Here is a 19,452-nt window from a genome sequence, read left to right as displayed (position 1 = left end):
TCTGCCATGCTTAGGGTAAACCGTGCAGGGCAGCTACCAACAGAGAAAGCTCAACCGTGTGCCCAGTGGCCTTTTAAAGATGGCGCCAGTGTCATGAATCATGGAATATCCAGGGGCACCCGGGCGATGGTGAGTACCTCCAGCCATATTGGGTGGGAAAATCGTGCTGGTATTGAATGAGGCGGACACCATGGGGTAGGGTGCGTAGTTCATGAGGTGAGTTCGATAAGATAGCACCAGGAAACTAGCTCGGCCTAGTGTAGATGATCCCTCTGTCACAGTCAATGGAAATGGCACTGAGACAAATAATTGTTAGATTTAGCTCAATGGGTCAAAGACTCTGCTGACCCTACGCCCAGATACAAAGCTGCAGAACAAATTCTCATCCAAAACTGCATCATCTGAACTCCCATCAATATGCTGTTCACCTACCATTCCTGGAAACACTGGCTGATGTTACATGATGCTGTTAAAATGTTTTCATTTCTGCATTCTGAAACTTGGGAACACATTCTTCCACAACACTGTCTCTCAGTCTCCCCCCACTCTGCCTATTTCCCATACCCCTCCCATTTGTTATTGTTTAAACTGATTCACCCTCCATCTCTGTATCTCTCTGGCAGTGATGTTCACACCCACAGCATCCCCTTGTCAGGGCACAATAGAGAGTTGGAGCTGGAAATGGATGGGAGCTGCACATCCTGTCACTTCCAGCATGGGCTGCAAGTTTCCCCACACTGGGCAGGGATCGAACACAGTGTTACAGACCAATGCACTGGGTTGGTGTACACAGTCCTACGTTCTGGGAGGGTGACTGCTCCTGGGTTACAGATCAATGCACTGGGGTGGGGTACACAGTCGTACATGCTGGGAGGGTAACTGCTCCTGGGTTACAGATCAATGCACTGGGGTGGGGTACACAGTCCTACATGCTGGGAGGGTAACTGCTCCTGGGTTACAGATCAATGCACTGGGGTGGGGTGCACAGTCCTACATTTTACAGATTTACAGATTAATCCTGGTTTACAGATAAATTCACATGTGACCACTGCACAGGTCGCTGTGCTGGTCAGACTATCTGGTTGAGGTTTATAGATAATGTCCTGTTGTGGTCTGCACAGCTCCCGGTGCTGGACAAATATCTAATCTTGGTTTATAGATCAATGAACTGCTGTGGTCTGCACTTGTCACCGCGCTGGACAGACATGTGATGTGGCATTATAGATCAATGCCCTGATCTGATCTGCACAGTATTCCACTCTGTACAGATTGCTGGGTTGTACTGAGCAGGACACTGGCCTGGTCTGTACAGTGTTCCACAGTGAACAGATATCTCCTCTGGGTGTATGGTGTCTGGGCTGGTTCTGTGAGGTGGATTGAGAATGTGGTATATCGCACCCTTTCAGCTGATCTGGCGATGCGTTTAGTTCCCATTCCTTCTCTCACCCCATTAATGTTACAGTGTGTCCAAGCACAGTACATCATGTTGGTGGGGTGGGTAGGGGGGAAAGGTGATGGACAGGTCAAGGGGTTACCCGGAACATTCTGTTCCCAACATTCTATAACTGACATTTCCCAGAACGTTCTGTTCCCAACATTCTATAACTGACATTCCCGGAACGTTCTGTCGTTGACATTCTTTCACTGCCATTTCCCAGAACATTCTGTCCCTGACATTCTATAACTGACATTCCCCAGAACGTTCCGTCCCTGACATTCTATAACTGCCACTCCCCGGAACGTTCTGTCCCCGACATTCTATAACTGACATTCCCCAGAACGTTCTGTCCCTGACATTCTATAACTGACATTCCCCGGAAAGTTCTGTCCCTGACATTCGATTACTGTCATTCCCCGGAACGTTCTGTCCCCAACATTCTATAACTGCCATTCCCCGGAACATTTTGTCCCCAACATTCTATAACTGACATTCCCCAGAACGTTCTGTCCCTGACATTCTATAACTGACATTCCCCGGAACGTTCTGTCCCTGACATTGTTTGTGAACGGCCGGACGTCAGTGAATTGAAGAAATGATAAGATCCCGAGGGAAGAGATCCCGTTCCAGGGAGAAGGAGACACTGTTCCGAAGGCCCCTCAAGCAGTTAAAGGGGGGAATACATTTTCCCTGCGTTTATATTTCTCCACGACACAGGATCGACCACAATTTAGACCAAAATACAGAAATTCCCAAAATCCGTTTGTCTTCATGAAAGTGGGAGATAATCCTTCAGGACAGCAACGTTTCCACCCTCCGTATTAGGAACTGGGAAGGAGTGACCTGTGTCTGTTCTCGAGTGATTGAGTGTGTGGGAATGTTCTAGAAACCATCTGTCCTTATGGATGTGTCTCTGTGTGTTTGGGGAGGGAGGGTTTCTGGTGGTTTATGTCACATTTTTGTCAGTAATTCCGACCTTCCCATTTGTTATTCCAGCTCCAATTATTTTAATAAATCCCTGAATACAGGGACACATTTGAAAATATCACTGTGTCCCCAATCAAACAGTCCCTTTGCCTCCAGGCTGATGGATAATGGGTTTGTTTTCCTTCCTCACAGTTAACGTAGTGACCATCTACGTCCTGCTTTATAAAGATTGTGGATTGTCTCCATGTGTCAGACGTTACCTGGGGGCCATGGCAGCAGCGGATCTCCTGGTCATTATCCTCGACCTGATCCTGAGACACATTCCTATTGTTTTTCAGGATCAGTTTTATTTCCTGAGGTACTCCGTCCCCGTGTGTAATATCCACGCCGTCCTGCTTTATGCAGCCACTGACTGCTCTGTCTGGTTCACCGTCACTTTCACCTTTGATTGGTTTGTGGCCATTTGTTGCCAGAAGCTGAAAAGTAAATATTGCAGTGAGAAAACGGCGGCTGTGGTTCTGGGAGCAGTGACTGTGCTGAGCTGTTTAAAGAACATTTTCTGGTATTTTATTCTCACGGCTCGGTATTGGCTGGTGAACGCCCCCTGGTTTTGTGATGTAACAGACGCTATTCGATTCTCCAGTGTCTGGGTCACAATCGAGTTCCTCCACCAGATTCTAACCCCGTGTGTCCCATTTCTCCTGATTGTGCTGCTCAATGTTCTCACCGTCAGACACATTTTAGTGACCAGCAGAGCCCGCAGGAGACTCCACGCTCACACCAATGGAGACGCTCATTCTGACACTGAAATGAGAAACCGAAAAAAATCCATCATTTTACTGTTTGTGATCTCGGCCAATTTCATCCTGTTATGGTCAGCGTTCATGCTGTATTCTATATGGGGCCGGATGTTGTTTATTGGGTATTACTCTGTGTATCTCCATCCCTTTGTTCAGGAAATGGGCTTCATGCTGCAGCTCCTCAGTTGCTGCACAAACACCGCGATTTATGCCGTGACCCAGACTAAGTTCAGGCAGCACCTGAAGAATGTGATGAAATATCCCTTCACCCAAATCCATCCATCCATCAAACTCCCTCATTAATCACACCATCCGGGATTTTCACATTTCAGTTCAGTGTTTCAGCGATGGAGCAGCCTTTCGCTATGGTAACAGACTGAGGGTAGAGCTGGTTTGTCCATCCTTATCCCACAGGGGGGGTTTCAGGGAAACATTTCAATATTTCTCACAACTCAGGGGCCAGTGAGAAATGGCACCATCCCACTGACTGTATCCATCACTTCCATTTGTCAACAATAAAAATGTTGATTAAAGCGTGCCGAGCAGCAGAGTGACCGATGTCGTTGTGTGTCTTTGTGTTGGAGAAGCTGAGCTGGAGAGAGACAGACTCAGCCCCAAGTCCTGGGCCTCAGGGAAGGGGAGGGCACCGCACCCTAAACTCAGGACCTAGGTTTAACTCCCTCTGATCCCCCCCCCCCCCCCCTCCAACCTGACCTCCCCATTTCCTGTCGTGAGTGGGACAGGATTTCAGTTGTTTCATGGGGACTACCCTCCTCCCAAATCTTTGGATCAGAGGGAGAGGGACGGGTCAGGGAGACAGATTGCATCAGAGAGGAGGTGGGGGCAGGAGGGAAAGAGATTTAGTCAGATAGAAACAGAGGGAGGTGGGGAGAAAGAGAGACTGAGGTAGGGGGATCGAGAGTGAGAGAAGTGGAGAGAGAGTGAAGGAGCAGGGAGAGACAGAGAGAGCGAGAGGCAAGGGAGAGCTAAGGTGAGGAAGAGAGAGAGAAATAGGGGAGGACATAATGAGAGAAGGGTCAGAGAGTGGGGGACAGAGAGAGAGGGTCAGAGAGAGAGGGGGATAGAGAGGGGGGACAGAGAGAGTGGGGAGACAGAAAGAGGGGGGACATAGAGAGGGATGGGAACGAGAAGGCGGGACGGGGGTGGGGAACAGAGAGGGAGGTCAGAGAGAGGGGGGACAGAGAGGAGAGGGTGGGGAGGAGAGGGACGGAGCTGGGAGGTACAGAGATGGGGGCAGAGAGAGGGGGGAACAGAGAGAGTGGGGACAGGGAGAAGGGAACAGAGAGTGAAGGGGACAGAGAAACCGGGGGACAGAGAGAGGGGGGGCAGTTAGAGGGGGGCAGAGAGAGGGGTAAAGAGAGACGGGGAGAGAGGGGGCAGACTGAGAGCGCGAGGATATAGAGAAGGGGGATAGAGAGCGGGAAATACAGAAAGGGGGGAGGACAGAGATAGAGAGGGGGACTGAGAGTGGGTCGGGGGGGGGGGACAGGGAGAGGGCTGGGACCAAGAAGGGGGGGACAGAGAGGGGGACTGAGAGAGGGGGACAGAAAGAAGGGGGTTAGGGAGAGGGGGACAGAGAGAGGAGGACAGAGAGAGGGGAGGACAGAGAGAGGTGGTACAGAGAGAGGGGGACAGAGAGAGGGGGAACAGAGGGGGGTACAGGGAGAAGGGGAGACAGAGAGGGGAGCAGAGAGAGTGGGGACAGTAAGAGAGGGGAGGCAGAGAACAGAGAAGGTGGGACAGAGAGATGGGGAAATAGAGAAGGGGACAGAGGGGGCGGACTGAGAGCGGAGGGACAGAGAGAAGGAGGGGCAGAGAGAGAGGGGACTGAGAGAGGGGGACAGAGAGCGGGAGAGACAGAGGGAGTTGGGGGGGACAGAGAGAGTGGGGACAGAGAGAGATGGACAGAGAGCGGGGTGACTGGGGGGAAGAGAAAGGGGGACAGAGAGAGGAAGGAACAGAGGGAGAGGGGGTCAGAGAGAGGGGGCAGAGGGGGAAGAGAGAGGGGTGACAGAAAGAGAGTGGGGACAGAGAGAGATTGGGGACAGAGAGAGGGGGTGCCAGAGAGAGGGGAGAAAGAGAGAGAGGGGAGACGGAGAGAGGGAGGGGCAAAGAAAGAGAGGACAGAGAGAGTGGGGACAGAGAGAAGGGGGACAGAGGGGGGGGTCAGAGAGAGAGGGGGACAGAGAGAGAGAGGGGGACAAGAGAGTGGGGACAAGAGAGTGGGGGGAGAGAGAGGGTTGAGTGATAGGGGAGAGAGAGGGGGTAGTGAGAGGGGGAAGAGAGAGAGGGGGGCAGAGAGAGAGGTACAGAGAGAGAGATGGTGGACAGAGAGATGGGGACAGAGAGAGAGAGAGGGACAGAGTGAGAGGGTGACAGAGAGATTGGGGACAGAGTGAAGGGTGACAGAGCGGGAGGGACAGAGAGAGTGGGACAGAGAGACAGTGGGGACAGAGAGAGGGGGGATATTGAGAGAGGGGGACAGGGAAATGGGGGCGAAGAGAGAGGGGGACAGAAAGAGGGGGGTAGAGAGAGCGGGGAAAAGAAAGAGGAGGAAAGAGAGACGGGAACAGAGGGGGCGGACAGAGAGAGTGGGGACAGAGAGGGTGGGGCAGAGAGAGGGGGGACAGAGAGGGAGGGAACAGGGAGAGAGGGGGACAAGAGAGTGGGGGGAGCGAGGTAGGGGACAGATGGGGAGCGAGAGGGGTGCATAGAGAGGGGTCAGAGAGTGGGGGACAGAGAGAGGGGGACAGAGAGAGGGGGACAGAGAGAGGGGACAAAGAGAGGGGGAACAGAGAGAGGGGGACACAGAGTGAGGGACAGAGAGTGGGGGACAGAGAGTGGGGGACAGAGAGAGGGGACAGAGAGAGGGGACAGAGAGACAGGTCAGAGAGAGGGGGGTACAGAGAGAGGGGGACAAAGAGAGGGGGAACAGAGAGAGGGGACAGAGAGAGGGGGACAGAGAGAGGGGACAAAGAGAGGGGGAACAGAGAGAGGGGGACACAGAGTGAGGGACAGAGAGAGGGGGACTGAAAGTGGGGGGACAGAGAGAGAGGGGTGGACAGAGAAATGGGGACAGAGGGAGAGGGAGGGACAGAGTGAGAGGGTGACAGAGAGAGTGGGGACAGAGAGGAGGGTGACAGAGCGGTGGGTACAGAGAGGGGGGACAGAGAGAGGGGTCTATTGAGAGAGGGGGGACAGAGAGATCGGGGCGACGAGAGAGGGGGACAAAAAGAGGCGGCAGAGAGAGCGGGGAAAGAAAGAGGAGGAAAGAGAGAGGGGTACAGAGGGAACGGACAGAGAGAGGGTGGGACAGAGAGAGGGTGGGACAGAGAGAGGGTGGGGACAGAGAGAGAGGGGGACAAGAGAGTGGGGGGAGCGAGGTAGGGGAGAGATAGGGAGAGAGAGGGGGGTATGGAGAGAAGGTGGACAGACAGAGGGGGACAGTGAGTGGGGGGACAGAGAGAGAGGGACAGAGAGAGAGTGACAGAGAGAGGGGGACAGAGAGAGAGGGGTGGACAGAGAGGTGGGGACAGAGGGAGAGGAGGATACAGAGTGAGAGGTTTGGACAGAGAGAATGGGGACAGAGCGGAGAGTGACAGAGAGAGGGGGGCAGAGAGGGGGGACAGAGAAGGGAGGGATGGAGAGGGGCACAGAGAGAGGGCGAACAGAGAGGGGGGACAGAGAGAGAGGGGGACAGAGAGAGAGGGGACGGAGGGGGGAGCAGAGAGAGGGGGGACGGAGGGGGGAGCAGAGAGAGGGGGACAGAGAATGGGGACAGTGAGGGGGGATACAGAGAGGGGGGACAGAGAGAGGGGGGACAGAGAGGGGAGAGACGGAGAGGTGGACAGAGAGAGGTGGGATGGAGAGAGAGGGGACAGAGAGAGGGGGACAGAGAGAGGGGGACAGAGAGAGGTGGGACAGAGAGGGGAGGGACGGAGAGGGGGACAGAGAGAGAGGGCAAACAGAGAGAGAGGGCAAACAGAGAGAGAGGGGGGACAGAGAGAGGGGGACAGAGGGGGCTATTGAGAGAGGGGGGACCGAGAGAGAGGGGACAGAGAGAGAAGGGACAGAGGGGGGAAGAGAGAGACGGGGACAGAGAGGGGGACAGAGAGAGGGGGATAGAGAGAGTGTGGAAAGAGAGAGGTGGACAGATGGGGCGTGCTGAGAGCGGGGAGACAGAAAGAAGAAGGGGCAGAGAGAGAGGGGACCGAGAGAGGGATACAGACAGTGGGAGAGGTGAGGGACAGAGAGAGTGGGGGTCACAGAGAGAGGGCGGAGAGGGGGATAGAGAGAGAGGACAGAGAGGGGGGGACAGAGGAGGGGGACAGAGAGGGGGGGGGACAGAGAGAGAGGTGGACAAGAGAGTGGGGGGACAGAGAGGGACAGAGGACAGAGAGAGAGGGGGACAGAGAGAGAGGCGGGGCAGAGAGAGTGTGGGACAGAGAGAGAGGTGGACAAGAGAGAGGGTGGAGTGATAGGGGATAGAGAGGGGGGTAGAGATAGGGGGAAGAGAGAGAGGGGGACAGAGAGAAGGGTGCAGAGAGTGGGGGCGACAGAGAGAGGTGGACAGAGGTGGTGTACAGAGAGAGAGGGGTGGACAGAGAAATGGGGACAGAGGGAGAGGGAGGCACAGAGTGAGAGGGTTACAGAGAGAGTGGGGACAGAGAGGAGGGTGACAGAGCGGGGGTACAGAGAGGGGGTACAGAGGGGGGGGCAAGAGAGTGGGGGGAGAGAGAGGGTGGAGTGATAGGGGATAGAGAGGGGGGTAGAGATAGGGGGAAGAGAGATAGTGTGGACAGAGAGAATAGGGACAGGGAGGAGGGTGATTGAGAGAGGGGGGACAGACAGAACGGTGACAGGGAGAGGGGGGACAGAGGGGGGGACAGAGAGGGGAGGGACAGAGAGTGGGACAGAGAGAGTGCGAACAGAGAGAGAGAGGGGGGACAAAAAAGAGGGGGTGCACGGGGGGGATTGAGAGAGGGAGGACAGAGAGAGGGGACAGAGGGGGGAACAGAGAGGGGAGGGACGGAGAGGGGGACAGAGAGAGAGCGAACAGAGAGGCGGGGTCAGAGAGAGAATGGACGGAGGGGGGAACAGAGAGAGGGGAACAGAGAGAGGGGACAGAGAGGGGGGATAGAGAGAGGGGGGAAAGAGAGAGGGGGACAGAGAGAGGGGGGACAGAGAGAGGGGGACAGAGAGAGGGGGACAGAGAGAGGGGAGACAGAGAGTGGGGAGAAGGAGAGGGGACAGAGAGAGGTGGGACAGAGAGAAAGGGGACAGAGAGATAAGGACAGAGAGAGGGCGAACAGAGAGAGAGGGCGAACAGAGAGAGGGGGACAGAGAGGGGGCAGAAGGGGGGATTGAGAGAGTGGGGACAGAGAGCGGAGACAGAGGGGGAAGATAGAGAAGGGGACAGAGAGGGCGACAGATAGAGGGGGGATAGAGAGAGGGTGAAAGAAAGATGGAGAGATGGGGCGCCCTGAGAGCGGGGGGACAGAGAGAAGGAAGGGCAGAGAGACAGGGGACCAAGATAGGGAGACAGACAGCGGGAGAGACAGAGAGAGGTGGGGGAAAGAGAGAGTGGGGGTCACATAGAGAGGGCGGAAGAGGGGGACAGAGAGAGAGGACAGAGAGAGTGGGGTGACGGGGGGGACAGAGAGAGAGGGTGTCAGAGAGAGAGAGGACAGAGAGTGTGGGGGGACAGAGAGAGAGGGGGACAGAGAGAGTGGGGACAGAGAGGGGGCGGTCAGAGAGAGAGAGGGGGTCAGAGAGAGAGGGGGGAAAGAGAGAGAGTGGAACAAGAGAGTGGGGGGAGAGAGAGGGTGGAGTGATAGGGGATAGAGAGGGGGGTAGAGATAGGGGAAGAGAAAGAGGGGGACAGAGAGAAGGGTGCAGAGAGTGGGGGGACAGAGAGAGGGGAACAGAGATATGGTATATAGAGAGGGGGTGGACAGATAAATGGGGACAGAGGGAGAGGGGGGCACAGAGTGAGAGGATGACAGAGAGAGTGGGGACAGAGAGGAGGGTGACAGAGCGGGGGGTACAGAGAGGGGGGACAGAGAGATGAGGACCGAGAGAGAGTGTGGACAGAGAGAGGGGACATTGAGAGAGAGGGGAAAGAGAGAGGGGGCGCAGAGAGAGGGTGTACAGAAAGAAGGGGGCTAAGAGACCGGGAGAAAGAAAGAGAGTGAAAGCAAGAGGAAGACAGAGGGGACGAACAGAGAGAGGGTGGGACAGAGAGGGGGCGGTCAGAGAGAGAGAGGGGGTCAGAGAGTGAGGGGGGACTGAGATAGAGGGGAACAAGAGAGTGGGGGGAGAGAGAGGGTGGAGTGATAGGGGATAGAGAGGGGGGTAGAGGTAGGGGATAGAGAAAGAGGGGGACAGGGAGAAGGGTGCAGAGAGTGGGGGGACAGAGAGAGGGGAACAGAGAGGGGGTACAGAGAGAGGGGGTGGACAGATAAATGGGGACAGAGGGAGAGGGAGGCACAGAGTGAGAGGGGGGACAGAGAGAGGGAGACAGAGAGAGAGGGGTGGAGAGAGAGAATGGGGGCAGAGAGAGGGAGGACAGACAGAAGGGTGACAGGGAGAGCAGGGGACAGAGAGAGGGTGACAGAGAGGGGAGGGATTGAGAGGGGGACAGAGAGAGGGCGTGCAGAGGGGGGGATTGAGAGGGGGACAGAGAGAGAGGTGACAGAGGGGGGAACAGAGAGACGGGGACAGAGAGGGGGGAACCGAGAGAGAGGGGGTACAGAGATAGGGGGACAGAGAGAGGGGAACGGAGAGAGAGGGGGGACAGAGGGGACGGACAGAGAAAGGGTGGGACAGAGAGGGGGCGGTCAGAGAGAGAGAGGGGGTCAGAGAGAGAGGGGGGACAGAGAGAGAGGGGAACAAGAGAGTGGAGGGACAGAGAGGGTGGAGTGATAGGGGATAGAGGGGGGTAGAGATAGGGGGAAGAGAAAGAGGTGGACAGGGAGAAGGGTGCAGAGAGTGGGGGGACAGAGAGAGAGGGGAACAGAGAATGGATACAGAGAGAGATAATGGGGACAGAGGGAGAGGGAGGCACAGAGTGAGAGTGGTACAGAGAGAGAGGGGTGGAGAGAGAGAATGGGGGCAGAGAGGAGGTTGACAGAGAGAGGGAGGACAGACAAAAGGGTGACAGGGAGGGGGGGCAGAGAGAGGGTGACAGAGAGGGGAGGGATTGAGAGGGGGACAGAGAGAGGGCGAACAGAGAGAGAGGAGGGACAGAGAGAGGGCGTGCAGAGGGGGGGATTGAGAGGGGGACCGAGAGAGAGGCGACAGAGGGGGGGAGTAGAGAGACGGGGACAGAGAGGGGGGAACCGAGAGAGAGGGGGTACCGAGATAGGGGGACAGAGAGAGGGGAACGGAGAGAGAGGGGAGACAGAGAGGGAGGACAGAGAGAGGGTGACAGAGAGGATGGGGACAGAGAGAGGGGGACAGAGAGAGAGGGGACAGAAAGAGGGGAATGGTGAGAGAGGGGACAGAGAGGGGAAACAGAGAGAGGGGAACGGAGAGACAGGGCGGACAGAGAGGGCAGGACAGAGAGAGGGGAACGGAGAGTGGGGGGACAGAGATAGGGGGGAAAGACAAAGGGGACAGAGAGAGGGCAACGGAGAGAGAGGGGAGACAGAGAGAGGGAGGACAGAGAGAGGGTGACAGAGAAGAGGGGGACAGAGAGAGGGGGACAGAGAGAGGGGGACAGAGCGAGGGCAACGGAGAGAGAGGGGGCATTGAGAGAAGGGGACAGAGAGATGGAGGGTCTGAGAGGTGAGAGAGAGATTGGGTGACAGAGAGACGGGCAGTCAGAGAGAGAAGGGACAGAGAGAGGGGGCAAGAGAGTTGGGGGAAGAGAGGGAGGGGAGAGATGGGGAGAGGAGGGGGTAAAAAGAGGGGGAAGAGAGAAGGTGGACACAGAGGGGGACAGTGAGTGGGGGGACAGAGAGGGGTGGACAGAGAGGTGGGGACAGAGGGAGAGGAGGGTTCAGAGAGAGGGGGAACAGAGAGGAGGTTGGCAGAGAGAGGGGGGTCAGAGAGAAGGGAATGGAGAGAGAGGGGCGACAGAGAGGGGGTACAGACAGAGTGGAACGGAGAGGGGGGGACAGAGAGAGGGGAATAGACAGAAGGGAGCACAGAGAGGGGGGACAGAGAGAGGGGAACAGAGAGGGGGGGCAAAGAGGAGGGGGGACAGAGAGGAGGGGACAAGAGGACGGGTGTTAGAGAGGAGGGGGACAGAGAGAGGGGGACAGAGAGAGGGGGACAGAGTTAGTGGACAGTGTGAGTGGGGCACAGAGAGAGAGGGGGGGACACAGAGAGGGGGGCAAGAGAGGGGAGAGAGACGGGGAAGACAGTGGTGGAGAGAGGGGGGAGACAGACGGTGGGGGAGTAGCGACGAGGGGAGAGAGAGGAGGGGAGAGAGGGGGAGAGAGTGAGAGGGGGCGACAGAGGGGGAGAGGGGGGAGAGAGGGGCGAGAGAGAGGAGGGTAGAGAGAGGAGGGGAGAGAGGAGGGGAAGAGGAGGGGAGAGAGGGGGAGAGAGGGGGGAGAGAGAGGATGGGAGAGAGTGGGGTGAGAGCGGGGGAGATGAGAGGGGGAGACGGGGGAGGGAGAGATGGGGAGAGTGAGAGGGTGAGTGAGGGAGGGATTGAGAGAGGGAATGGGTGAGAGAGGGAGAGAGAGGGGAGACAGTTCTGTGACAGAGTTGGGGGAGAGAGTTAGTGAAGAGAGAGTTAAGGGAGAGAGTGATGGGTAGAGAGAGTGAGTGAGGGGGAAAGGGAGGGGGAGGAGGAGAGATGGGATAGAGAGTGAGGCAAGGAGAGAGAGGGCGGAGAGAAAAGGGGAAGTGAGAGAGGGGTTAGAGAGCTAGTGGGAGAGCGGGGGAGGAGGAGGGGCGAGGGAGCGAGAGGGGGGAGGGGAGAGAGAGGGGGGAGAGTGAGCTGGACAAAGTGAGGGGGAGGGGGGGAGAGAGAGCAGCAGGGAGAGGGGGGCAGGGAGAGGGGAGCAGAGAGAGGGGGCAGAGAGAGGTGGCAGAGGGAGGGATCGAGGAAGGTGGGTGAGAGACGGGGGCAAGAGAGAGGTCGACAGAGGGAGGGAGTGAGGGGAGAGGGGGAGAGGGGGGTGAGGGAGGGGTGAGAGAGAGGGGAGAGAGCGCGGGGACAGATAGAGAGTGGGGAGAAAGTGGGGGAGAGAGAGGGTGACGGGGAGGGGGAGAAGGGAAGAGAGGGGAGATTGGGAGAGGGGAGATGAAGAGGGGAGTTGGAGAGGCGAGAGGGATCGGAAGAGAGGGTAGATAGAGAGGGGAGAGAGACAGAGGGAGGTAAAGAGAAGGGTAGAGAGAGCAGAGTAGAGAGACGGGGAGAGAGGTGAAGAAATGGGGGAGAGAGAAGGGGAGAGGGCTGGAGAGAGGGGGAGAGAGAGGGGAAGAGAGTGGGGAGAGAGAAGGGGAGAGAGAGAGGGGGGAGAGAGAGGGGCAAGAGTGGAGACGATGGGGGGCGAGAGTGGGGGCAAGAGTGGGGGCAAGAGTGGGGGGCGAGAGGGTGGAAAAGAGTGGGGGGCGTGAGGGGGGCGAGGGTGGGGGCGAAAGAGGGGGAGAGAGAGGAGGGGCGAGACAGGAGTGCGAGACAGGGGACGAGAGATGGGCGAGAGAGAGGGTACGAGATGGGGGCGAGAGAGAGGGCGGAGGGAGGGGAGAGAGGTGGAGGGGAAGAGAGGGGATAGAGAGAGTGTTGGGAAAAGATGGGGGAGAGAGAGAGGGGAGAGAGAGGCGGGAGAGAGAAGGGGAGGGGAAGAGAGAGGGCAAGAGAGATGGGGAGAGAGTGGGGAGAGAGAGAGTGGGGTGAGAGAGTGAGATGAGAAAGAGGGGCAAAGGAGGTGGGAAGAGAGAGGAGAGAGAGTGGGAGGAGAGAGAAAGGGTGATATAGAGTGGTGAGAAGGAGAGGCGAGAGAGGGGGAGAGGGGGGAGAGAGTGAGAGGAGAAAGAGGGGGTGAGAGAGAGAGAGGCGAGAGAGAGAGAGGCGAGAGAGTTGGGAAGAGAGGGGATAGAGGGTGAGAGAGTGGGTAGAGAGGGGGAGAGAGGGGGAAAGAAAGGGGGGAGAGAGCGAGGGGGAGAGAGTGGGGGTAGAGAGTGGGGGCAGAGAGGGGTGGGAGAGGGTGTACAGAGATGGGGAAAAGAGAGGGGGAGAGAGAGTGGGAGAGAGAGAGGAGGGAGAGTGAGAGGGTAGAGGGAGAGAGAGGGGGCAGAGAGTGAGGGGGTGAGAGTGAGGGGAGTGAGTGGGGGGAGAGAGTAGGGGGAGAGTGGTGTGGAGAGAGTGGGGGAAATAGTGGGGGAGGGACGGTGGATGTGAAGAGTGGGGGTGGGGAGTGGATGGGGAGAGTGGGGGTGAGAGTGCGTTGGGAGAGAAGGGAGAGAGACTGGGGTAAGTGATTGGGGTAAGAGAGCAGGGTAAGAGACCGGGGAGAGAGAAAGAGGGGAGGGAGAGAGGGGAGGGAGAAAGAGAGGGGAAGGAGAGAGACGAGAGGGAGTGGGGTGAAAAACAGGGGAGATGGACAGAGGGGAGGTGGAGAGAGGGGAGAAAGAGAGGGGTGGAAAGAGAGGGGAGAGAGAGAAAGGGTAGAGAAACAGGGGTATAGAGTGAGGGAGAGAGAGACAGAGCAGGGTAGGCAGAGTGGAAGAGAGAGAGAGTGGAGAGAGAGGGGAGAGAGAGAGGGGCCGAGAGAGGTCGGAGAGTGGGAGGGGGAGGGGCGTGAGAGAGGGGGGAGAGAGATGGCGTGAGAGAGGGGGTGAGAGAGGGCTTGAGAGAGGGGGTGAGAGAGGGGGTGAGAGAGGGGAGAGAGAGGGGTTGAGAGGGAGGGGAGAGAGTGGACACGAGTGGGGGGCGATAGTGGGGGCGAGAGAGGGGGTGAGAAGGGGGCGAGAGATGGTGCGAGAGGGGGGCGAGAGAGAGGGGGGAGAGAGGGGGTAGAGAGAGAGTTGGGGAAAGAGGCGGAGAGGGGGGAGAGAGAGAAGGGAGAGAGAGGCTGGAGAGAGAGAGGGGGAGAGAGTGTGGAGGAGAGAGAATCGGGGAGAGAGTGGAGGAGAGAGAGGGGGTGAGAGAGAGAGGCGAGAGAGAGGGGCAAGAGAGGTGGGGAGAGAGAGGAGAGAGAGTGGGAGGAGAGAGAAAGGGTGATAGAGAGAGGTGAGAAGGAGAGGCGAGAGAGGGGGACAGGGGGAGAGTGTGAGGGGGGAGAGAGGGTGCGAGAGAGAGGTTGTGAGAGAGGGGGGAGAGAGAGAGGGGAAGAGTGGGGTTGAGAAAAGGGCAACGACAGGGGTGTGTGGAGAAAGAAGGGGGCAGAGAAAGGGGGAGAGAAAGAGAGGGAGTGAGATGGTGAGAGAGGGAGAGGAGAGGGGTGGAGAGAGAGGGGAGAGAGAGAGAGGGGAGAGAGGGGGAGAGAGATGGTGTGAGAGTGGGTGAAGAGAGTGGGGGAGAGAGTGGGGAAAGAGAGTGGGGAACGAGAGTGGGGAACGAGAGTGGGGAAAGAGAGTGGGGGAGAGTGAGAGCATGAGAGGCAGGGAGTGAGAGAGAGAGAGATAGGGAGTGGGAGAGAGAGTTAGTGAAGAGAGAAAGGGAGAGAGAGAGATTGGGGGTCGAGAGAGGGGGTGAGCAGCGTAGAGAGAAAGGGGAGAGGGAGGGAGATAGAAGGGGAGGCGGAGAGAGGGGGAGAGTGGGGGACAGAGAGGAGAGAGAGGTTGACAGAGGGAGGGTGACAGAGGGAGGGGGACAGAGAGTGGAGGGAGACAGGGGGGAGAGAGGGGGAGAGAGGGAGGGGTAGAGAGAGTGTGGGGACAGAGTGGGGGAGAGCGTGGGGAGAGAGAGTGGGGAGAGAGAGTGCAGAGAGAGAGAGTGAGGGAGAGAGTGGGGGAGGGAGATGGTTAGGGAGGGAGTGAGAGAGAGGGGAGATATTTAGGTGACAGAGTGGGGGCAGAGTTAGTGAAGAGAGGGGGGAGAGAGAGAGTGAGGTTTAGAGAGAGAGAGTGGGTGAAAGAGAGAGGTGGAGAGAGAGGGGATGAGAGAGACGGTAGAGAGAAGGCGAGAGAGGAGGGGAGAGGGGGAGAGAGGAGTTAGAGGGGTGAGAGGGGTGTGGAGAGAGGGGGAAGAGAGAGGGCGGCAGAGAGAGAGAGATAGGAAGGGGGAAGAGAGACGGGGAGGGCAAGAGAGAGGGGGAGAGAGAGGGGGGAGAGAGGGGGGAGAGGGAGGGGGAGAGGGAGGGGGAGAGAGAGGGGGCGAGAGACGGGGAGAGCGACAGGGAGAGGGGGTGAGACGGGGAGAGAGAGGGGGAGGGGGAGGAAGGTGCGAGGGAGGGTGAGAGAGGGGGGACAGAAAGAGGTTGAGAGCGGGGGGAAAGAGAGGGGAGAGAGATGGGCAGAGAGTGGGGAGAGAGAGAGGACAGTGAGGGGGAGACTGATGTGGCGAGAGAGGGGGAGGAAGAGGAAGGTGCGAGGGAGGGTGAGGGGGGGACAGAAAGAGGTTCAGAGTGGGGGGAGAGAGGGGAGAAAGAGGGGGAGAGAGTGGGGGAAGAGAGAGTGGGAAGAGAGAGGGGAGAGAGAGAGGGGGGAGATGCAGGGAGAGAGAGGGGGAGAGAGACGGGGAGAGCGACGGGGAGAGAGGGGGTAGAGACGGGGCAAGAGAGAGGGAGGGAGCGGAAGGTGCGAGGAAGGGGGAGGAGGGGACAGAAAGGGGGTGAGAGCGAGGGGAGAGACGGGGAGAGAGTTTGGGGAAGAGAGTGGGGAAGAGGGGGGAGACAGAGGGGGAGAGAGAGGGCAAGAGTGACGGGGAAAGCGATGGCGAGAGCGACGGGGAAGGGGGAGAGACGGGGAGGGAGGGGGGGCGGAGAGGAAGGGGGCGAGGGAGGTGGAGAGAGGGGGGCAGAAAGGGGGTGATAGAGGGGAAGAGAGCGCAGGGAGAGAGATGGGAGAGTGAGAGGGAGGGAGTGAGAGAGGGAGAGAGAAGGGAGAGATTTAGGCGACAGAGGTAGTGAAGAGCGAGAGGGGGAGAGAGTTTGAGGGGTTGAGAAACAGGGTGAGCGGGTTGGAGAGAGATGGGATAGAGAGACGAGGTGAGAGAATGGGGTAGAGAGAGGGGAGAGGGAGGGGTGAGGGAGAGAGGGTGAGATGGGGGAGAGAGAGGGGAGAGTGGGGGGAGAGAGAGGAGAGAGAGGCGGACAGAGAGAGGGGAAGAGGGAGGGGGACAGAGAGAGGGGGAGAGATGGGGAGAGAGACGGGAAGAGATTGTGGAGAGACAGGGGGAGTGCGAGAGGGGTCGAGAGAAGGGACAAGAGAGAGGGCGAGAGTGGGTGGCGAGAGAGTGGGGCAAGACAGGAGAGTGAGAGAGGGGGCGAGACAGGGGAAATGAGAGAGGGTGGCGAGAGAGGGATGGAGAGAGAGGGGGCTGAGAGAGAGAGTGTGGAGAGAAAGGGGGTGAGAGAGGGTAAGAGTGAGACAGGGGAGAGAGGGGGCGAGAGAGCGGGGGTGAGCGAGCGGGGGCGAGAGAGCGGGGAATGAGAGAGAGGGGGGGCAGAGAGTGGGGGGAGAGGGGAAGAGAGAGGGGGGAGAGTGGGCGAGAGAGCGGGGGTGAGAGAGCGGAGGTGAGAGAGCGGGGAATGACAGAGAGGGAGGGAGGCAGAGAGGGGGAGAGGGGGAGAGAGAGGTGGAGAGAGACAGGGGGAGGGAGACGAAGGGGGCGAGGGAGGTGGAGGGGGACAGAAAGGGTTGAGAGAGTGGCGAGAGAGTGTGGGGAGAGAGGGGGGAGAGAGATGGGGAGAGTGATGGGGAAAGAGATGGCGAGAGTGAGAGGGAGAGAAAGGGGAGAGAGGGGGCACGAGAGGGAGTGAGAGAGGCGGGCGAGGGGGGATGAGAGGGGGTGAGAGAGAGGGGAGAGAGAGGGGGAGTGCGAGGATGCAAGAGAGAAGGGTAGACAGAGAGGAGAGAGAGGGGGCGAGAGAGGGTGGCGAGAGAGGGTGGCGAGAGAGGGGGCGAGACAGAGGGTGAGAGGGGGAGAGAGAGGGGACAGTGAGAGAGAGTGTGGACAAAAAGTGGGGAAGAGAGAGCAGGGAGAGAGAGGGGAGAGAGACAGGAGAGATAGGGGGCAGAGAGAGAGAGAGTGCGTGGAGAGAAAGGAGGAAGAGAGTGCTGGAGAGTGAGAGGGAGAGAGAGGGGGAGCGATAGTGTGGGAGAGACAGGGCGAGAGAGAGAAAGAGAGGGTGAGAGAGGGGAGAGAGGGAGGTGAGAGAGAGGGACTGAGGGAGCGGTGGTAAGAGAGCGGGGCGTTAGAGAGAGGGGGCAGAGAGTGGGGGAGAGAGTGGGGGGGCAAGAGAGGGGGAGAGAGGGGGGAGAGAGACGGGGAGAGTGACGCAGAGAGGCGGGAGAGACAGAGGGAGAGAGGGGGAGAGAGAGGGGCTGAGAGAGGGGGCGAGAGAGGGAGCGAGAGTGGGGGTGAGAGAGGGGGGTGAGAGAGGGGAGAGAGGGGGGAGACAGAGGCGGCAGAGAGAGAGAGGGGAGAAAAAGGGAAGAGAGGGGGAGAGAAGGGGAGAGATGGAGGGGGAGAGTGAGAGGGAGAGGAATGGAAGCGAGGGTGATGAAAGAACGGGGGTGAGAGAGCCGGGGGTGAGAGAGAGGGGGCAGACAGTGGGGGAGAGAGGGGGGGAGCGAGAGGGGGAAAGAGAGAGGGGAGAGGGCGAGGGAGAGACAGGGAGACAGGGGGGGTAAAGCAGAGGAATGTGCGAGGGAGGGTTGAGAGAGGGGGGACAGAAAGGGGATGAGAATGGGGGGAGAGAGAGGGGAGAGAGATGGGGAGAGAGTGGGGGAGGGAGAGGAAGGTGCGAGGGAGGGGGAGAGAGGCCGACAGAGAGGGGGTGAGAGCGGGGGAGAGAGAGGGGAGAGAGATGGGGGTGAGAGTGGGGGAAGAGAGTGAGGAAAGAGAGTGGGGGAGTGAGAGGCAGAGAGAGAGAGGGGAGAGGGAGGGGGAGAGAGAAGGGAAGAGAGACAGGGAGAGTGACGGGGAGAGGGGGAGAGACGGGGAGAGAGATTTGGAAGGAGAGGAAGGGGGCGAGGGAGGTGGAGAGAGGGGGAAAGAAAGACGGTGAGTGTGAGAGAGAGAGGGGAGAGAGAGGGGAGAGTGAGAGGGTGAGAGAGGTAGGGAGTGAGAGACGGAGAGAGAGAGAGAGGCGAGAGATTTAGGCGACAGAGTTAGTGAAGAGCGAGGGGGGAGAGAGAGTTTGAGCGGTAGACAGAGAGGGTGAGCGGGGTAGAGAGACATCTGATAGAGACAGTGGATGAGAGAGTGGGGTAGAGTGAGGGGAGAGGGAGGGGGAGAGATGGGGAGAGGAGAGAGGGGTTAGAGGGGCGAGATTGGGGGACAGAGAGGGGAGAGTCGGGGGGGAGAGAGGGGTTGAGAGAGGGGGAGAGCGATGGGGAGGGGGAGAGACGGAGAGAGAGAGAGGGGAGGGAGATGAAGAGAGCGAGGGAGCGGGTTAGAGAGGGGGCAGGAAGGGGGAGAGAGTGCGGGGAGAGAGAGCGGAGAGAGATGGGGAGAGAGATGGAGAGACTGAGAGGGAGAGGGAGAGAGAGGGGAGAGTGGGAATACAAAAGGAGGCGAGAGAGGCGGGCGAGAGGGGGCAAGAGGGGGTGAGAGAGGGGAGAGAGAGGGGCGAGGGGGGAGTGAGACAATGCGAGAGGGAGGGGTAGAGAGAGTGGGGAGAGAGATGGGTAGAGGGGTTGGCGAGTGAGGGGGGCGAGACGGGGATGAAAAAGCGGGCGAGAGAGGGGGAGAGAGAGGAGGAGAGAGAGCGGGATAAAGAGTGGGGAGAGAAGGGGAGAGGGGGCAGAAAGAGAGAGTGTGTGGAGAGAAAGGGGGAAGATAGAGCGGGAGAGAGAGCGGGGAGAGAGGGAGAGAGATAGAGGGAGAGAGAGAGAGAGAGAGTGTGGTGGGGGGAGAGAGGGGGGAGGGGGAGAAAGAGAGGGGGAGAATAAGACCGGACGAGAGAGTGGGGGTGAGAGTGTGGGGGCTAGATTGGTGGGTGAGAGAGGGTGGCGCGACAGAGTGGGGGAGAGAGAAGGGGCGAGAGAGAGAGGGGGGAGAGAGGGGTAGAGATGGGGGAGAGAGTGTGGGAGAGACTGGAGGAGAGAATGCGGGAGTGAGTGGAGGGAGAGAGTGTGGGGAGAGAGTGTGGGAGAGAATGGGGGATAGAGTGGGGCAGAGTGAGAGGGTGAGAGAAG

Source organism: Chiloscyllium punctatum, chromosome 28, assembly GCF_047496795.1.
Source record: "Chiloscyllium punctatum isolate Juve2018m chromosome 28, sChiPun1.3, whole genome shotgun sequence".
In the NCBI taxonomy this organism is placed as follows: domain Eukaryota; kingdom Metazoa; phylum Chordata; class Chondrichthyes; order Orectolobiformes; family Hemiscylliidae; genus Chiloscyllium; species Chiloscyllium punctatum.
The sequence above is the reverse complement of the archived record's forward strand: the minus strand, read 5'-3'. Positions refer to the sequence as shown.